The sequence below is a fragment of the Lolium perenne genome, chromosome 6 (assembly GCF_019359855.2).
Source record: "Lolium perenne isolate Kyuss_39 chromosome 6, Kyuss_2.0, whole genome shotgun sequence".
Lineage (NCBI taxonomy): Eukaryota > Viridiplantae > Streptophyta > Magnoliopsida > Poales > Poaceae > Lolium > Lolium perenne.
The window spans coordinates 261,367,147-261,379,829 of record NC_067249.2 but is presented as its reverse complement, the minus strand read 5'-3'; the positions used below and the strand labels follow the sequence as shown (position 1 = coordinate 261,379,829).

General features: G+C 44.7%; 1 long non-coding RNA gene across 1 annotated transcript; it reads right to left on the bottom strand.

Annotated features, from left to right (window-relative positions):
* Positions 1-1,213: 1,213 nt before the first annotated feature.
* On the bottom strand, positions 1,214-6,856 carry LOC127305386 (uncharacterized). The gene is made up of 5 exons (XR_011746221.1): positions 5,087-6,856; positions 4,732-4,968; positions 4,077-4,212; positions 2,578-3,960; positions 1,214-1,542 (listed from the first exon to the last, which is right to left on the bottom strand). It is a non-coding gene; the product is annotated as an uncharacterized lncRNA (long non-coding RNA).
* Positions 6,857-12,683: the final 5,827 nt, after the last annotated feature.

Below are 12,683 nucleotides of genomic sequence, written 5' to 3'. Positions count from 1 at the left end.
ATGTTTATAAATGTTTGATGCGCCGAAGGCGCCTTGATACGAGGCGAAGCCGAGCCGTAGCAATCGCTTCGACATATGGGGGTAACGACAAACGGGGACAACGACATATGTCATCCATTCATTATGTTTATAAATGTTTGATGCGCCGAAGGCGCCTTGATACGAGGCGAAGCCGAGCCGTAGCAATCGCTTCGACATATGGGGGTAACGACAAACGGGGACAACGACATATGTCATCCATTCATTATGTTTACTAGCAGGAATGGCGCGGCGGCACGCCGCGCCGACAATGTAATGCGATGGTGTAAATGATTTTAAGACCACATCTAAACTGATAAAAGTAATACATATTTCGCTGTTTAAACCATGGGTATTAAGATGAAGAAAATATATTTCTACTATAAGTTAATATGGCGGCGTGGAGACAATGTAATGCGATGGTGTAAATGATTTTAAGACCACATCTGTACTGATAAAAGTAATACATATTTTGCTGTTTAAACCATGGGTTTTAAGATGAAGAAAATATATTTCTACTATAAGTTAATATGGCGGCGTGGAGACAATGTAATGCGATGGTGTAAATGATTTTAAAACCACATCTGAACTGATAAAAGTAATACATATTTTTCTGTTTAAACCATGGGTTTTAAGATGAACAAAAGATATTTCTACTATAAGTTAATATGGCGGCGTAGAGATGTGCTAGAGACCGGATGATGAGCATCTAAAATAGCTCGCGTGTTTATTGCCAAGATTTCTTATGTTGTGTACACCTTACATCATGAATGGAGATCTGTTTGTGATAAGCAAAAAAGTTTAAAACACTCGGTGATTATATTTTTACTGAACCTATGAGTAAGTGTGTTAGCGGTAATAATTCTAATGGCACAAGAATTCATAAACTGAGTACAACGACCAATTCATGACATTCTTTTATATTGCTGGTAGAATACTAATAAAAGGACGAACAAAGAGTAAGCAATACCACTGTTTAATGTTTGTTTCGTGAGTGAGTTGTTAAAGGGATAAGACTGATATTGTTTATTTAGAACTGAATTTATTAATACCAATGTAATACATAGCCTTATTCTACCAAGAAGATCAACAAAGGGGTAAGTGTGTTCTGATCATACATATAGCATGCTTCGCATGGTAGTTGGACATGGAAATACAGGTAATTCCGAAGTTTGACAGATAAAACATGAAAGTATGAGTGCAAATTGATCATAGAATACGATTTGTAAATTAGTTGGACACATCAGTATAGAGTTACTGTTGTTCAGAAGTTCACGGATAGATATATCACATGTTTTAACATGGATTACATCGTGCTAAGAAAAAGCAAGCCCTAGTTACCACTGCACTCAATGCGGCCCGAGATTTTCTCATAGCCATATTGCTTCCAAAGATGGCCACCTCCATTGAAGATTCTACAGTGCAAGTCAAGAACAGAGTATCACCTTCTGCAATGTTGTTGTCGTCGGTCGAATCATCCCATCCGTGCACTGGCCCTTCCACAATCACTTGTCCGCCCATGATCTAAATAAATAGCAAGCAAACACTGAGACCACAAGTCTCGAAATTATTCTTTTTACTTCCTTAAAATAAAATGTACCATGTACCCACCATTTCAAGACTAAATAAAAATAGTGGTCCATTCACAAAAATCTCAAACATCTCAAGCACCATCGAATAACCATAATCTATTGCCAATCTCCCGGGCACTTCAGAGCTCCACAATGTGATAGTAATACAGTAAATATATCTTAGTAGATACATCTCCAATTAGATTATGTTCCAAAGTAAAATATCAGTTGACTTGATATAATAGTTCATCCTATAGAATGCATGTGGTGTTTTTGTTTCATTAAGAGGAGCTTCCATGTACTATAATCAATCTTAAAACAGAGGACTCGGAACAATGTTCGGTAAATGGATGCAAATACTTCCAAGTGCTATTTCTTTCAAGAAATCAATTCCCCTAGCTTGTTTTATGTAGTATCAATGCAAAAATGACTTCTAGCCCTATGTAATTCAGAGAACATGGTATAACCATAACAGTCCAATAGTGATAGGGCCCTTGCTGCTTCTATTACGACATTACTCATTTTTTCATGACATGCACCGAAGCAAGAAATTTGCCTATTAAATATGAATGGGACATAACAAACTATATCATAATAACAACACCATTATTATATATTCATATATGTATATAACACTACGTACTCAGATCATCCTCTCAAATGTTACAGTAATGCTAAGATTGGTTTTGTGTGTGCTTTTAAGAAACTCATGACAATGCCTCTAGTCTCCTAATTTTTCTGAGCAAGAAGCTATTAAGCTATGGTTTCTTTTACAACTTGTCAGACCAAAATAAATTGGCTCCTTGTAACAACAGGCTCAACAACTGAATTACTAATTAGTTCAGTTATCCGCAAGAATTAGAAAAGGTAAATATTCTTGCTACTTCCGATGTCCGTTTTTACGAAAATACCTTGCAACAGTGTTACATGAAAATTATGCAGTAGGTCAATGAATTTTATCCAATGAGCAGAAAATAAAAGAAATTACCAATTGGTTTATGAGGAAGTACATGTGTACTATACTCCAGATTCTATGGTATCGAGCCTTCCTTAGTTTCTCCCCTGTAACAGTGGCATGAGTAAACAATAGTTATTCTAAGAAGGAAAACTGAAGCAAAGACGCTTTATGTAACCTCTACCAGGTGATCTACCATGGCGGAGAACATAATTCGTATACAATTCTTCCAGTTTCTCTATCTCTGTTTCCCAGATTCAACCACGCGCAAGTTTCCTACGTTGCCTATTTCGACGCACCTTTGTTTAAGGTTGTTTGCATTACCGGTACAGTTTAGCAAACAGAAACCCATCGAGATGAGGAAAAGCACAACAGTTACCCCTAATTGATCTAGGTCACTCATTTCAATTATTCTAGTAAGTTGGTGGTCAAAGAACATGAGCTAATGGAGGAGGAAATGGTTCAGTTTTCTTTTTCTTTGCTCAACCACCTATAACAAAAAATGACTAAAATGGCACTCTGTGCCGCAGTAGCATGGGGATATAAGTGAGTTCTCTGCTTGTCCGCTCTATATAATCTACATCCAAGGCAAAGACCTTATTTTGTATAATATACTGGTAAATGTATATACATATAGCTCTACGGAAGAAGGGCCTAAGAAAACATTTGACATAGCTAACTTGCAGGATAGTTGGGAGTAAGTAAACTCTTGTCAGCAAACTTTTCTCATAAGAAGTACAAAGTAATAAAGAAGCATGTGAGTGGAGTCCACAAGGTTGATGACGGCACTGCTTATAAAATTCAACATCTGAGAATATCTAAATTGATGAAATGCATAACTATCACCATAAGCTACAAGGGAAACATATATTTCAGGATGTCCTGATAGCAAATCAAAATTACCCCTGAAAATATTCTGAAGCTAGGATTCCATTCTCATTCGGTCTAGGTGAAAAAGCACATATGAATACATTCCTGTTAGTTGTGGTCATTCGTAAATAATAAAGGACACATGATCGTTCACTGATCCTATTCTACACTATTCCTTTTTAGTCACATTAAGCCAACATATCACTAAGCTAGATACGAAGTTTTAGGCAGCAAAAAAATCTACCATCAAACTCCACTGAAAATCAGCTTATATGCATGGGTACATATTTAATACAGACCGATGGCAATGCTAATTGGCTATTACAAAGTACTGTGGCATGGTAATATCTAGGAGAATATTCATTACTTGTGGAAGGAGTAATAAAACTGTGGCTGTAGCTTTTATTTGTCTATTCCCTTTATGATGGCTTCTTTCTTTTAGCTGCAGGTTTGGTCCTACATTCCTCCTCTATACCCGCAGTTCAGCAAAGCTCATCGTAGCTCAGCTCGCGGACAATCAAGGTATACAGAGAAGAGTGTGTGCAGCTGAAATTCCACAATCCTATGTATTACAAACATCTAATCGCAACCACAGAGAAAAAATATTTTTTTTCTTAATAAAGTAAGTTAAAAAAACGGATTGGAGAAGTTTGTTCATTTACCTCAGTTTAAGATCTGGTCATCATCTATATCAGTCTCTATCTGCAAACCATGCAGACAAAATATTAGACGTCAGTATGTGACACCATGTAGCAAGTGCTCCATGTCTCGGTGCTGCAACCTGCAGGCTGCACACGTCTGTGGCAGAGGCGGAGAGCCGGAGCAGGGATGGTAAGTACACCGACGTCGGCACAATAAAACTCTAGGCTGAAGGCAAAGATCAGCAACACGGGATTGCCAAAGGAGAATAGAACTAAGGTAGCAACAAATTTAACTATATACCAATCTACTTTGCCTACAGTCATTCCAATGAATCATGTGTGAAATACTAAATAAAATATCCACTATGTATGCATTTTTGGTACTCAGCTTACGCGAATACCGCCATGAGAGCAATCAGAAAGTAGGAGACTTGTGAATGAACAGAGAAAACTTCTGAAACTTAGAAGTCATGCATATTGTATATGAAGAACATATGTCCTGCTAAATGAAAAATATCATGATAGGTGTAAACCTAAATCAGTAAGATAAGAAAATCAGAATAAAAGGACTGCAGAACTTATGACATATTGCCAAAGCATGTAACATAAGAAACTGTAGAGAAGATGCCAGGGACCAGATGGAAATCAGTACGAAACTCCGCCATGACTTCATCACCTCCTTAATCCACCTTACCATCATATGGACCTAAAGGATCAACCCAAGTACCAACAATTGCCACCTGTGGTAAACAGCCACCGACTCACCCCCACTGAAGAACCACCTCACCAATGGGCCCTAAAATCTTGCGCCGCACTTCCTTCTCATTCTCATGTTGTCTCTTGTGGTGCTGTTGTGCTGCTGTAACAGCAGCAGCTCCCTTGACTGTCCGCACCCTCTTCCAAATTCGAAGCCCTTATATAGCAATATGACAAAGGAATGCAAGTTCAGAGGTTGCTTGGAGGTAGTGAGAAGGCGAATGAGCAGGAAAAATAACCCGGCGTCATGAATCAGATAGAATAACCTCACCTACCCGACTGAGAAAAAAGATGTGCCAGCGTCCGGCGGAGTGAAGGATGCTTGTGGCTGCCGCCCTCGAGGGTAGTAATTAAAGTACCTCTAATCCTTTCTTTAGTTTGGGATGACCATCAATCATAAGAACAGTAAACCTGTCGGTACTACATTACTTATGGAAGTTGTATTAATATCTGCCGCTTGCTTAGATTTGCATAAATCTTTTGCTTATATCCCCCAATATTCAGATTTTATACCCCACTTGGAATGTCACACATAATTTAGCATGAGATGGCACTGTTTTTATTTGCGGTAGTTCAATTCATATGTTGGAGAGACACGACACATGCAAACAGCCTGCGACTGGAAAAGACATAATACAAAGAAAATAAAAAGAAGCTAGCAAGCTATACAGTAAAATACATGTAATATATAAAATAAAGCTTGGTGGCAGTAAGATGAATATTGCAACTTTATCGAAAAAAAAAGATGAATATTGCAAGAGATCGAAGGTCAAACATGGTAGCTCATAAGAGGTGAAAATGTTTGACAGTGGTGCAAGTGAAATAGACACTACCAAACATTTGAACACTAGGATATTAACTAATATATAACATATCTCGGTTAGTGTTATCTGACAGTTCACTCCCATGTCTAAATAACCTGCATACAGAGATGTGTACCTGGTAAAGGAGATGATAATAACATGGTTTCTTGATGTAGAAAGTGTATGTGTTTTTCTCAAAAAAAAAAAAGTGTATGTGTTGATCAATGTTATACCTGAACCTGTTAATGTGAACCATGTACCAGGGAAGAAAAAAAAACCTGACTAACCTGCAGGAATAACTACAGCCCAATGACCACCACAATCAGACAAACCACATGCACAACTATCACAAGAAATCTGCAGGAATGCAATGTCACAACCAAATTCCGGAACTAAGGAGCAATATAACCAAGACCTTGTACCAATAAAGCATCAGGAAACACAAAACTGACACCTGATTCAGCATGTCCTTAGGATCCAACACTAAGAATTACAGAACACAACAACCGGAACCCGATCCCCTAGCATGCGGTTTCATCCCTACAGGTGATAGCAGTGTAGAGGGAGCACTGGGCACCATGTTTAGCTGCACCACCATTGACTGTGATGTGTGCTCAGTGCCTCACGGGGAGTCAAGGCTGCCCAGCGGTGACTGTCAGAGGGAAAGTGGCTCAATTATGGGCTCTACTTCGTGCAGTTGGAAGCAGTTGTACTCTGCATCAAGCGAGGTGCTCATGTAACCACAACAATGAATATCTTGCTACATCAACAGCTAAATCAGGTGGAATGTACTCGGCAGGTGGATGGAAGGTTGTATCGAATACTCAACAAAACACTCCCGACTACATTCTCTCATGATTTACGGTGAGATGCTTCTTTGTCAAAACTAAGACTACATTGCACCAAAGAATACCAGCATATCACTGCAACTCACAATGAGTCTTTGTCAAAATTAAGACATGTTCATATAACCCATAATTGGTTGAAAAATCCCACCTTATAAGTGGAAGCTATCTCACGAATCTGTAACATAGTTTTCTTAAAACAAACTCGAATGGAGTGAAATTCTGATCAGGTCATCAGTTCTACTATAAAATATCATCTTGTGAAATTACAAATATGAAAATTTCAGAGAAGAATAAAAAGATATCCATATTGTTGTTCTCGCAAAAAATATATGCTTGCACTGGACCGATTCACATCCATACAGATATAACAACTCACCAGGACCAGTAGAGTGAATATATTTTCATACATGTACAATGACTATTAAAATAATGCACAACGGTAAAAAAAAAATCTTAATTTCCAAGCAACGTAAATGAATGAAGCAGTCCATTGCCAATAAGAACACAGAGAGCAAAGAAGCCACAAAGAAACATACCTTATGTCAGAAACAGAGAAGTTTGTGTGATATGCAAATGTATAAGAAAAAGGTCTTCCATCAGTGTTGGTATTTCTGATTGTAGACGTGAGACTCACATCCCCCAAAGCATCAAGAGCAATTCTGAAGCCAAACTCAAAACTGTTATTGTTAAATAAGAAAAGAGCAGAGTAGTTCCAAACTCAATTGTCCAAAGCCGATTCCTTTGGGCTTTTTCATCTTCTCCAAACTCAATTGTCCAAAGCCGATTCCTTGCAAATCCATGCTGCTCAAGATTTCCATTAGATCCAAACTGCCTTAACAGGGTAGTTCTTAAGTGATCAGCCGAAAACACTTTTAACATGACCAAGTCATTAAAGGTGAATGTTGCATACTTGGGGAAAGCAAATGGGTATCCCATCGCGGACCGCTTTGGGAGGTTTGAAATTGGCGTACAAAAAAGAAGTTCACTTTCAAACCAATTAAAGCATCGCTTGATATAGGTGACAAAATATTATTGTAGAGATAGGGAGAATTATCTTGAGATGGCAAAAGAGAACAAGTATTTTTCATCCATTTGATCAAACATTGTTGAAGCAATGTAGCCAGGTTCACTCGGTAGTGTTGATAAAAGTATTTGTAGTTCCTTCGGTATAAGTAAACATGTGTTAGAGTGATGCCCAGCCAAACCTCCACTGGTTTGTAGCATACATATCAAATGGAAACCAGCATAGAAACTCAAAACACTAATAATTCACCTGGATATGGCATAGTTCAAAATGCACGCTAATTTTGAATGTTCAGTTCCTGATAAAGCAACAAAAAATATCAACCATCAATCATCATCAAAATTAACCATTACATTTCTAGAGTACGTGCTGAATAGTGCAGTGAGAAAAATCTACAGGAATAAACCCACTGTATATATTGCCAACCATTTGTTGCAAATCACCTAAATAGTGCAGTGAGAAAAAAAAATCATAGTTTAAGATGATACCTCGAACAGCCAGTTTAGTCTTTGAGGCCTAAATCTGCAATGCATAATGCCAACCGTTGTCATAAGAAAAATAATTGTTTAAGATGATACCCATGAATCATTCGATTGTGTCCATGCTATACTATATAATGCGCTCCAATATGTAATTGCGGAATCTCACAGCAAAAAAAATCAAATCACCAGACCACTCCCAACAGCGATAATATATCAAGGCTAGCAAGAAGTCCCAGATGCACCGCATGCTAAGCTGAATAAATTGATTTAGCCCACACAGACCAAATGAGAAATCTGAAAATACACTGATTGAGTTCTTGTAGGCATAAAAACAAACAGTTCTTAGGCACCAAAATCACAAAGCAGATCATCTAATCATCAGAAAATTCCCATCGGCACCTACCTCCTTCCCGCTTCCGGTCCTGAGCTGACAGGAAGGAACTGGGGCAGGGGCTCCCATGACAGCCACGGAGAGAGAGAGGAGGGCGCCCGTGCCGGTGAGAGGAGGAGGCTTCAACGGCGCCCCCACTCCAGTCCGTCCGCTCTGCCAGCGACCACGTACACGTCGTCGGGTCCTCAACCGTGCCACCAGCCACCTCGAGAAGGAAAGGAGAGGTCCGAGATCCTTCTCCACGCTGTCAGCCGTCTCGGGAGAGAGAGGAGGGCGCGGCAGGGCCATAACTGCGCAGACGGCGGCACGACGGTGGAGAGGGAGAGAACTGGGCTCTGGCCCTAGCGGCACATCTTGATGCTTTGATTATACTGCCATGGTGACACCCACGACAGGGAGCAGCTTATAGGAAGGGCAAGGGGGGCAGTTTTGGAAAGGGGAGGCGTCGCGCGACCGCTTGACTCCCGCGGCAGGCGCCGCTCGACGCGTCCGCCTCGGCTGCACCCCGGCCACCAGCAGCTTGCCCCCGGCCAAATTTCGGCCGACCTCTACAGCGGCGCCATTCCCGCAGCCTCTACATCGTCGCAGCAGGGGTGGAGCCGGTCGGAGCTGTCCGTGCGTGCCTCGACTCCGGCCGCGTCGGCCACGCACGGGCGGGCACGCCGCCGGCCGCGTCGGCCACTCGCGGGCACGGGCGAGCAGGCCCGGCCAGGCAGCAGCTGCAGCTCGGCCATGGGCGGGCAGGCGGGGCGCGGTTGTCGCCGGGCGGGGCGAGCCGTGGCCGGGCGGGGCGGCGCTCGCCGCGACGGGCGCGGGCGTGGGCGGGACGGAGCTGGCCGCCGGCGTGGCCTGGCGAGCCATGGCCGGGCGTGGCCTGCCGGGACGCGGCGGAGGTCGCCGGAGCGGGCGAGCCGTGGCTGGGCGGGGCGGCGCTCGCCGCGACGGCCGCGGCGTGGGCGGGCGGAGCTGGCCGCCGGCGTGGCCTGGCGAGCCATGGCCGGGCGTGGCCTGCCGGACGCGGCGGACGCCGGGCGGGGGCGAGCAGTGGCCGGGCGGGGACGGAGCTCGCCGCGACGGCCGCGGGCGTGGGCGGGGCGGAGCTGGCCGCCGGCGTGGTGCTCGTCCCGGCCGTGCACGTCGTGCTGCGTGCTGGCCTCGAGCTCGCCGGGGACAGCCAAGGAAAGGAAGAAAGGAGACGCGGCGATAAAACAGCACCGGCCACTCCGCACAAACAGATGGAAGCGGGCCCGCAAGCGAACGACCAGACGGTGGGGAGAAAACATTACGTACACCAAAAAGGGGCCAACCAATAGGAAACACAGTGGAGGTGGGTAAAAAAGAAGTACAACCTGCCCCCCAAAACGTACACAAAAACAAAGGGACGGACAGAATTACACGTGTCAACCAGCAGGAGTGCCCAAAAAAAATCCCAAAAAACTGAGAAAAATCGAAATCGTTCAGGTTTAGTATAGTAGTTATAAATGTTTGATGCGCCGAAGGCGCCTTGATACGAGGCGAAGCCGAGCCGTAGCAATCGCTTCGACATATGGGGGTAACGACAAACGGGGACAACGACATATGTCATCCATTCATTATGTTTATAAATGTTTGATGCGCCGAAGGCGCCTTGATACGAGGCGAAGCCGAGCCGTAGCAATCGCTTCGACATATGTCTTCTTGTAGGTGTCTTCTTCTAGCACTCTGTTGGAATTTTAAAAAAAAAGTAAGTTGAAAGTGCTACCTCCCTCCCATTAATTCCCCAGAAAACTCACAGCCCAGAAATACAAAGGGAAAAAGCCAAAAAGGAAGTCCCGCCCAATTTTTTAAAAACTAACAGTGCGCGTAAAGGGAAAAAAAGCTTAACGGGTCCGCATAGTGTTAACGGGTCTACCGGAGCGTAAAGGGAAAAAACCAAACCCGGAAAACGGTTCGCGTCTTTTTCTGGGGACACGGTCCGCGCGCGACACGTGTAGACGCCAGAGCGCGCGCGCGGGATGGCTTTTTCCCTTCGTAAAGGTCGGTCTCTAGGTAGTCGTACCCCCACGGTGGTGATATATATGGGCCCGATCCGTTGCTTTGTGCCTAGCCTAACTCACGTAACAGAAGGTGGGCCGGGCTATTAAGGGTGTATTTGGTAATCTCTATCTCTCCTCATACATGTTGATCCTAACCAAGTTAGATTGAGATTTTGGTATGTGTTTGGTAGCTTGGGTTAGTTGATACGTGCTGACTTGAGATGTTGTTTGGTTCGTTTGTATGTGTTGATACATGCTGTGGCTTATGCTGAAAATATAAAATTACCAGGAGGTCCACATTTTTACACAAAAGCCCCTCAACATATTAAAGAAAAGCAATTGGGTCCTCAAATCCCGATTGAGACGAACGAGGCCCGAATTCCGGCCATGCTCGTGCCCGACGGTGGTGCCGGAGCTCGGTGGTCGGGGCGGAGCTCTGTGTTCTGGGCGCCGGAGCTCGGTGCCGGGGCGGAGCTCGGAGGTCTGGGCGCCGGAGCTCGGGTCGGGATGGAGCTCGATGGTCTGGGCGCCGAAGTTCGGGTCGAGCGGAGCTCTGTCATCGGGGCAGCCGATGCGCCGTAGATGGGGCGCTGGAGCTCCGTTGTCGGGGCTGACGAGGCGCGGGGACGGTCACAGCGAGGCGCGAGGAAGGTCGCAGGCAGGGAGGGCACGGGGAGGAGAGACGGAGCGATAGCAAGATGTGAGGAAAATGAGAGATCGGGTGGGGGTCTTGGGGGGTCGCGCGGGGCCTGCTACAGTTGTTTGTGGGGCGAGCCCGGGCGACTTGGGAAGCTCGATTTGAGCTTCTCTATCGGGCCTGGCTCAGAGGCATTTTTCGTATGACCTTGGCAGTTGAACCGAATCGGGCTAACAAACAGGAAATAGTCTCTTCAGCTAGGTTGAGATGAGAATATCTGAGGTCACCCAGGCTACCAAACACACCCTAAGGTTCTCCGGCGGCGTTTCTTCGTTGCTGAAAGAACCGATCTTACTTTGTCACCTGAAAACGCCGTCGCAAATAGCTTTCGGGAAATATCAAATTCTCATTGAAATACAACCGCATCAATTTCTCGTGCCATTCAATCCTTTCTCTGTACAATTTCTGTCTACCGAACAACGATCCACCTAATTTTGGCTTCTTGACGATGCGGTATGCTAATAGTATGTATATGTTCTCTTCTTCTTCTATATCATACTCGTCGTTCGATGAATCGTATGATAAACTCTACAAATATACATATGAAATGACTTCACTACTACTAGCTTGTAGCAAAAAATTGGAGAAATTGTTGGCGGCCGGTGGAGGCGCATACCTTGCAAGCAAACCGACGAGCATCTTGGTTGCGTCATGTTGAAAGTAGGCTCGATGATGACATGGACGCCACTCGAGCGCGCCGCTAGAAAGAGGAGGAGGCGCGAGGGAGGTGAAGTGACATCGGAAGCACCAGCCTTGTGCCCGTCAGTGCCAGCGGCGGCGGCTCGGTACAGCGCGGCGGAGTGGTCCAAACTACCGGGAGGAGGCGCGGGGGAGGCGGATCTACGGTGCGGCGGCAAACTCGAGCGGGGGTGGCGGCGAAATCGCCCGGCGGCGGTGCAGGTGGTGAAATGGAAGGCGCGGGGTGAATTTTCCAGCCGTTGGGCCTTCGCGCGCGTGCGAAAAGATGTCGCGCGCTGCAGCCGACGCATCACATATGGCGCCCCGATAGTGCAAAATGCAGCGTGCAACAAAAAATTTGCAGTGCCGTTGCGGATAGCGCGTCTGCTGGAGGAGTAAACTCGTCTCCACGTGCTGCATAGCGGCGGTTTTTATAGCCCCGGCGCGGGATAACGCGCCTGTTAGAGATGCTCTAAGATACAGTCCTCCGCTCTTGCTTTAGATATCATCAACACCCTTGCTATGACCACATTAGTACACCCCAGATCAGCTGCTAAGGATAGGGCTTCTCGACAGGCAAGTGCTTCTAATGTTGCTGGATCAGAACATAAAACTGATGAGTGCTGACGCTCCCGTGTTCATTCCTACATATAGCACTGAAAGAGCCTAACTTCAGATTCTTTAAGACAGCACCGTCAATCCATATGCTCGAAGGTGATGAACCAAGCTGGGCTTCCAAAAAATTAACCGAAAGAAAATACCTTGATTTCAGAACTCTTGCACTCAAACAATTTGGCTCCATAACAATCCGCCAAGCCTGCCTAGCCAGCAATAGATTGAAAAGCTCGATGTCTCTAAAGCCCACTCTGCCCATAAACTTAGGTTTTATCATCTCATCCCGCGAAACCCAGCTAGTTTTCCTTTCACCTTGCTT